This window comes from Homalodisca vitripennis, unplaced genomic scaffold (assembly GCF_021130785.1).
Source record: "Homalodisca vitripennis isolate AUS2020 unplaced genomic scaffold, UT_GWSS_2.1 ScUCBcl_7813;HRSCAF=15639, whole genome shotgun sequence".
Lineage (NCBI taxonomy): Eukaryota > Metazoa > Arthropoda > Insecta > Hemiptera > Cicadellidae > Homalodisca > Homalodisca vitripennis.
In genome coordinates this window covers 1-8811 of record NW_025783930.1, presented here as the reverse complement: position 1 = coordinate 8811, position 8811 = coordinate 1, and the positions used below count along the sequence as shown (strand labels likewise).

Below are 8811 nucleotides of genomic sequence, written 5' to 3'. Positions count from 1 at the left end.
AGGAGCTAGAAGCTGTAGGTTTGGCAAACAGGGTAACAGATCTCGTACCAGTAGATACTGTTAAGTTCAGAATTAATAAGGCAGTACAGAAAGAGGATGTCCTCAGTAACACGTCTGACTTCAAGCGATGAAAGTTGAAGAAGGCTATCTCCTAGTGGTTGTAAAGAAACCTATAATAGCCGAGTAAAGTACCAGCCAATCTCAAAAAAGCGCCGTTATGGCTTCTTGATTATAATTCTTATTGCGTACGATTATTATATAATATCAAAGTTGGGTCAGTTGAGAATGACTATGAAATAACGAGTGTCAGCCCCATATAAAAATCTTCAGAAACATGTTGCAGCATCTATTGAAACTATACATATGCTGGAGTAGAGAGTTAATCTAATGCATGATATAATTTTAGTAATTTTCTAGTATCGAGTATCAGTATTTTTTAATGAAGCCTCGTGTTTAACACCTTCACTGCTGTTCTATAGTGAATAATTATAACTAATCTCACAAGACAGCGAGTGCTCAGGGAGTGTCTGCCACAGTCAATGCACGTTAACCCTTTAAGCCCTATGAATCAGGAGTCGAGATGCATTAAAGCACTGTCAAAGCTATAAGTTAGTGAGCACTCCTAAAACCGAATTGTAAGTGAGCTATTTGCATAACCAAGACATCGAGTTAGGCCGGATGTCTTGTCTTAAGTGCTACTCTCGGATGCAGAAGTCGGTCTTGGATTCATGGATTTAATTGGCAACTCCTGGATTGACGAACTGGATTGCCACGCCTGGATTGACATTATGGGTTTTTTGCGGCCTGGTGTACACCTTATGAGAGTCACTCGTCTGAGATAAAGCTGGCAGGAGGATCACCTTAAATTAGTGTGGTTGGCTTGTGTAGAAGTTAACTGAATCAATATTTTTATGTATTAAGTTTACCAAATCCAAAACGGGTCTTTATTATTAAGAAAAACCATTTGATTTGTGTTATTTTATGTCTTGCAAGGCATTTATTATTGAAACATAACCATAATGTTTAGCTTTAAATAATTAAAGAATCATTTAACCCATATCTGGTGTTTTAAGAAAAATGACCATCAGTTAACAAGTTTGATTGAAGACTCTTGGAGCAATTACACATTAATTTAGAACTAGTAGTTAGTAAAATCCAAAGTTTTGTTAAGTCACCTGACGATGAAACCTTCGGTTTCGAAAGGCCTTGTCCCAAAAATAAATTAATATTGAAAAAATGTTTTTACTAATTACTAGTTGTAAGTTAGAAGAAGATGAATAAGGTGGCTCTCTATTTCATACATTTGGTAAATACCTACTGGAGTGTTGGTAATAACTAAGGCTTATTCAAGTGTTGGAACATTTATCTAATTAATCTTTTTTGTCCAGTGTGTTGTGAATAAACATGATGACATCAACCAGTAACGCACCGTCTGGGGAGGGAAGATGAACTGAACTCTGCCACGAGCCTCAGTCAACAAGATGATCAAGGAAACTGTTACCCAACATTCGAGTGGCCAACGGAATCGAGAGAGTTGATACTGAATTGTTTGTACAGAATTTATACACCTCATCTCTTCCGAGGCAAATGAGATCTGCAATCAGCAACAGAAGAAGGACAATAAATGCTGAACATATCCTACTAGGTACAAAATTGTCTCATTTGTTAGTGCAAGTTGCATAGTCTTATTTTTAGTTTCTTGTCAGAATGTAAGAGGTAGTCAATGTAAACATTCCAGTATTCAATGTTTATGAACATCTTGTCAAATTTCAGCTGGTCAAATTTAATAAATTAATTAGGTAAAAATTGATTACAATTCCGAATTAAAAATTCCCGTTTGGACGTTTTCAATAGCTAATTTTCTGAGATAAACTTACATACAGAATACAGAATGCTTTTTATTTCGTGATCATTGAGAACAGAATGGTGTAAAAAAAAATACATTTTGTTATTTTACAATAAAGTCAATTTCATTCTTCTCTAAGAACGCGAGCTCGTTCAAAGAATTCCTCCATACTGTAGACTGGATCTTCAGCAACCAATTCCGCAGCCATTTCTTAAAGGTTCTTGCTGGAACATCCGTGGTACTTGCCGGAAGGAAGATTGAGAAGCTTGGCGCCGGCGTAGGATGGTTTCTTAGTGTAAAGTACAGTGCGGTGGGCAGGGATATTGAAGTTCCTGGCAAATCTTGTTTGGTGATTGTGGATATCCATATTTCTGGTCAGTTTACTTTATAAACATTTAAACTTAACCTATCTAGCAAGTTAATGTTTAGCTCATCCAGAGTATTGTAAGAGATGTAAGTTATTTGGAAATAAAGGTACAAGGGTTAAACTATCTACATTTGGAAAGTTTATTACAAACAGTGTATTATGAATAATTTGACAATAATTATTATGTATGTATTTTTCTACGTAGTTTCCATTGTGTTCAATATACTTTTGAAACTTGGTAATAATATTTTGTATTCAGTGATATATTTTTTATACCTGGTGATACCATCTCGTATATCAGTTTATATTTTTTGTGTTCCTAGACAGATATTTTCCCATTAACAGATCAGAGGAATCTTTTTCCTGTCTCCAGTATTGACAAACTCTTAGATATATCTCTTTAACAATTTGTGACTGTGATCATAAGAAAAAGGGCTTTCCATCTACTTCAGTTTCAGCTTGGTAAACAAAACAATTGCTGTGTGCGAATTGGGGATTGGGAGTTGTTTTAAGATTGAAGAGCCTAACAAACTGTCAAATTCTTTGTTTCAAAACATTAAAGAAGAGCTTGTCCACTTTTATTTATCAAATTTGGAAACTATCGAGAACAAAGTTTATGGCACCCAAGCTGAATTTTGGAATATTGTTTTGCAAAGAATGATAATTTGTATTGTTTCCAGGACATATCGTCTGAATCATAATGTCAACACATGGCTATCTGAATTAAATATCTCACACTACTATGTTGAAAAACAGTTTAAGATCTTCCATTTGAAGTTAAAATTTAAATATGTTACTTCTTCTTTGGATGTATCTTGTGTGTATGTGTTTTTTATTTTATAATCATTAATGAAAATATTTCAGCGCTTGACAAACTTGGCTTTGGGGGACTATCGTCGCGGATGCTGAAGCTGTACTGCGAGACTGTAAAAGCAATCGCTGCCAAGCGAAGAAGACAAAGTTACTCGGCTGGAAAATCTCGGCATTCCTGAAGAGGAGTTGCTGAAACAACAACAGGAATTGTTTGCCAGAGTGAGTTTACCCACTGCACCTGTTTCTTTGTGCATTCCTGGAAAATTGATTTATTACCTGTATAAAATTTCTAATTACATTATATTATTTTTGGCATTAATATTATTGGGCTTAAAAACCTATTTTGATCCAAGATCATTAGTAATAAATTTCTTTTTTGCATTAGAGATATTAGGTGGGAATTGTATTAATTTTCAAAAATTCATCCTAAGGAGTTAAAAAACATTCTGCCATTCCTGTTATTACACCACTTTGTCAGCTTTTGGCTATATTTGAAGTATTCAACCAACTTCATAAGATTTTGAGGTAAAATTTATATTTTACCCTTAATTTCTTGTAGTGAAAAATTAAAATATTTTCAAATTGAACTATTTAGTTGTCAACAGTTTTAATTTTATTCAATCACCAGTGATTGTTACAAAGTAATCCTAAATTTTAATAAACCCATATGTAAATTGCCACATAGGAAGTCCTTTTTAGCCAACTTCAAGTATAACCTCTGTTATTTTTCAGTAGTAAATAGTTTATTAGATTGTTATATTACAAAAAAACAATGTTCTGTCTTGAAAATGGGACAAATGATCTATATGTTACATTTGCAGCATTGGTTGTAGTTAAAATAAGATTTAGAAAAATACATTAATGGGCACCCCAAAAACACTGTGCCACTACTAAAGTAACTTTGTGAACTTGTTAAGTTAAGATTTTTAACTAAAAGGTAACAAAAACCTGCATTTGTTTAAAACACTGTTATACTGGACTTGTTATAAAAACTGTCATATGTCTGTCAATGATTTGTTCAATATTGTCAATTTGTATATATCCTTTGTTTGTTATTGACAATCGATGATTTGAAAGGATAGTAGGATTTAGGATTTAGGATATTTGCCATCATTATATGTTACAAAAAGTATAACAAGTGCTCTTGGTTCCTGTGCATCGCTTGGGTTTGATTCTCTCCAGTCTGGACTTCATGCCATTCGTGTTCCAGTCAGTTATCACTTAACTAACTAAACCTTTATTTTAATTTTAATTTTAACCTTTAATTGTGTAACTATGTGGTGATATTAAGACTAGATTTTTATTAAGACCCGCTCTCTGAGTTTTTAATTATTGAACGGCTTGTTGGTCTTGTTTTTTAATTATGTGTTTTTAATGTTTAATTTCAGTTCTTTCACTCAAGTTTTAAAGCTAATTTAGTTTGAAATTTGTTGATTGTAAAGATTTAACAGGCTCATGATATCTTTGAGTCATATTAAAAAGGAGTAAATACTTAAAAAAAGAACAGAGAGGAAGGAAGCATACCAGCAGAAAGAGCGTCATTTCTCCTCGAGTGACAACTTGAGCACATGGTCCAGTGTCTCCTGCTCGAGTTTCAGTTGTCGCTCTTCTTCCTCTCTTTGCTGCTGCGACAGCTGGATCACCGCCAGCAGTTCGGGGTCCAGGTCTTGGTACGCAGACAGGCTGGCCTGTATGGCTCTGCGGGCATAGACTAGCTACAGGACGTGCTCACTACACTACCGGGTGTACAAGTGCACACGACAGTCTACAGGTTTATTACAAGACGTGTAAATAACTTTAGAAAAATCTATCTTACGGTTAGGTTTGCTGGATATTTACTTACTAAGTTCCAAAGTAAAAACAAAGAGATGACAAATTCTTTCCTCTGTACCCTAAGTGAAGTTTTCATATTTCGTTAGCCAAAGAGCCAAAATAATTTACATGTGTAGACTGTACGTAATGTACTGTATTGTCTTGTTTTTAATTAAGTTGATAAATTACTAAAGTGTAACTGTAGATGTTTTAGGAACCTGAAATTAGGCATGGACTGGAACCAACAGGAAAATCCATTACTATCCTTACTTTATAGGATAAGTACCAACACGGTGGTTAATAACGATCTATTTCCTTCAGCACGAATGGAAACTTTAGCAGTAATTATTGTTGAAACATTAAAATGAAAACCTAGTTTCCTAGACGGTTGAGTACAGCTTAAGCAAGCTAACCACTAACCTACTTTTGAAACCTTATACCGAGAAAATGTATGGTCAGAGCAAGATAACTCAGTTTGTGAGACTGACAATATCTGAAAATATTGTGGTTGAGCAAAATATCTCAGTTCCAAAGGTCAAGATCCTTGAATATATTTAGCTGAGCAGATTCTCAAGGCTGAGAATACTTAAAAAATTAAAATACAAGCCAAAAAATCAAAACATTTTCATAATTAGAATATTATTTTATTTCTTTCTATTCATAATAGAAAGAAATAAAAAACCTAAATACGAAATATATTGACAAAATTGAATATCAAAGTGCCTAAGTGGAATATTATGCCCATTTCTCATTATTCTAAATAAAAAATAACTATGAAACACAAAGTTTTACTGTTGTTTTTTATGTATTTTCATAATGTGAAAGAAATTCGCAAAACTGGCCAAGCAAAGAAAATACAAACAGACAGTTTAACACTTTAGATCACAAGTGATACTTTTTTTGTCACTTTTTAATTTAAAAAGTAAATATTTTTGGTGTAGTAGATATGCTAAATAAGGAAATTATATGGAATAAAACATGACAAAGTCAATCAATCAAATATGTAATCCAAATTGAAATTACTTTGTAAGGAATTCCGAGTAATAGTTGTTCATGGAAACCAATACGTGTGAACGTTCCTGCAAATAACGTCCAAATGTTAAAAAAATTAGTCTTTTCTGTGGGGTATCAAGTTAAAGCGATTATCATTGGAAATTATAATATAATTTAACTGTTGAATACACAAAAATACTTTAGCTTTTCAGAGCCATTTATAGGCCAAAATTAACTCAACATTACAACAGAGAAAAAAGTGTAAAACAATCATACCAGGTTTCAAAGTATTTATTCAGAACAATGGGCCTATGTTTACATTTGAGGATGAATGTCAAGGAACTTCTGAGGGTTTTGTCCTTTTGAGTTCCATTTAAATCAAAATAAATATTTATTTTTATGTATACTATGTTCTGTATTTTAATTTCTTTTACATTTATATGACCAGTTTGTGTAATAAAATTAATTATTTAATTTTACAAATTTTTAAATAATTTTGAGTCGATATAATTGTGGTCATCTAGTTCAGGACTGTATATGTTCATGTTCATTTAAGCTTATGATATTTTTACTTTACAGAATGACATGTTAAAAAAAATCAATATACTAATTAATGTAATGTTTGGTTATCTTGGATTAAAGACAGAACTATTTTGTTATTCATAAAAAAAACCTTTCAAACAACTTATCCTAAATAGATATTGCTTGTTATAATTCTATGAGACAAGTGACAAACAGTCTATGTATTAATCTGCTAACGAGCCAGGACTACCAACGTTTCAGTTATCAACTGATATACTTATCGAACCAAAACACACAAAGTCATATAAATAATCCTTAAAATATCATTGTATACTAGTGGTAAGTGAAATAATAAACTCTTGAGGGGAAGAAATAAAGAGGATATTATTGACATCTTTTCAATTTTCAGGGATAATTTTTTCAGGAGAGATCGATCCCTTTCTAAGTTTTATTCTGCCTGTCCTCATGGGCCACTGGCCTACGCAAGGATCTTATCGAGAGAATAAGGGGGAGAATCGATACAGTTCAAGGTGGATGATTACTGATAAAAAGTGCTACAGTCACAGACAGAATGTGGACCTGCGCTATCTCTAACTCAATCACAAAGTCTATCGTCTTAAACACTCGACCAATGCATACCCCAATTATCACATACCTTACCAAATAAAATATATTGAATCAAAAGAGAGAAATCTTTAATAAGGAAAATAATAAACCTTTTTGCCTATACAATGTTATTACATTTGTAATGCAATATTACCTTTTTAATAGAATATTACATTTTTACGATAATATATGATAAAATAAATGCAGCAAAATATACACTGTAATACTGTTGAAGACATAAATTGAGCAATATTTATAGACAATTAAAAAATCTCAAACATAAATCCTACAATGTGTAATAATTGTATAATTGGTACATTTAGTATAACACTTTTAGCAACATTCGTATCCTGTTTTCCTCACAGTTTAAAAAAACAAAATTTAAAGTTCTATTAGGGGAAAGTTATGTTCCAAAGAAATAATAAATATGAAGAAGAAAATGGAAACAAATATTTTGGCCTAGACTACAACTTTCTACTTACATGAAACATAACCAAACTAACAACAGCAGTGATTACCAAATGACTATCCCAAAGAAATGAGTAACAGCTGATTTTTCTGATCATAAAATCCAAATTACACAACAAAACAGATCACTGTTTTAATTTGTACATTTCGTTAAAATGGATTTTAATGATAAATAAATTTTATTTGATTGAAGAATATAAAAATAAAATACAAAGGGTCCTTACAACCGGGTGTTAAGATTTCTCAATAACAAATATAAGCAGACTAATAATTGTTAACGATTAACAGGACATTGTATTTATCTGCATTTCTTTACACATCCTGACAACATTACTGATAAATTGATAGCACAATAACATTTCTAAATTTACAAATTATTTAAGTTAAGAGTTTAAGCCATTTGTTATTGGTTGTTGATCAATTTCAATTTTATATTAAACACTGAAAAATTAATTGTCACAGTATGTTATAAAGTAAATTTGATAAGCGTGTGGCCACGGCACCAGATGACTGGAGCAAAGTTGCCCTGTCACGGACCATTTCTGTTGCATCATGCTAATGGATGAGCCAAACAATTAAGAGTTAATTTATGCACTTGCATAGTCAATTTGAATACCAGGGCATAGCATATAATTGCACAACTATTGCATGGCAGTGTTACTGAGAAAAAACTTCATGCTAAATTACAGAGGAAATCGGAAGGTACAAGTAAAACCATAAAATACTAAGTCAGATGACACAACCATTAATTCGATACAATTAAGTTTTATCGCTTTAATTCACAATTACAATTACAATTAATTCTGTGAGGTGAACTGATTTGTACAGGTTGTGATTACAAAATACATTGCATCCAAAAAGGTTTAAAACTACCGTTTTGGGACTTGCAGGAGCGGAGATTTTGATTTGGGAATATCGCTGTCAACAAAACAGTGAAACATTCTATAAACTTCATTCTAATAAACATTCTATAATACAGAATTAGAATTTAAGTATGTATTGCAGAATGTGCTAAATATAATAGATAATCAAAACCGTAAGATTTTAATATTTCTCCACATCTGTATTCTTCTGTTTCTTTACCTCTTTAATTTGTAAATGTTTTGTAAAACCACTTATGGGAGTATTCTACTTAACGCATGATTTTAAAAACATACTATGCTCGTGGACAATTACATCAAGCCAGAACTCAAAATTAAATAGAATTATACTTGTGCAACATTAAAAAAAAGTTCTAAACTGAATTATGGGATTTCCATTTGGGTATGGATTCACATGGACTAAGGCTAGATCCATTCCAGAATTACTTGATGCTTAATTTTATCACCAAATTTCGATACTTAAACTCTCTTCGATAATTTTAACCCAATTTTAATACAAATTT

The 8811-nt window shown here is 32.1% G+C and overlaps 1 pseudogene; it reads left to right on the top strand.

The window, feature by feature from the left end:
• The first annotated feature begins 1421 nt into the window (after positions 1 to 1421).
• On the top strand, positions 1422 to 3859 carry LOC124374296 (annotated as a pseudogene).
• Positions 3860 to 8811: the final 4952 nt, after the last annotated feature.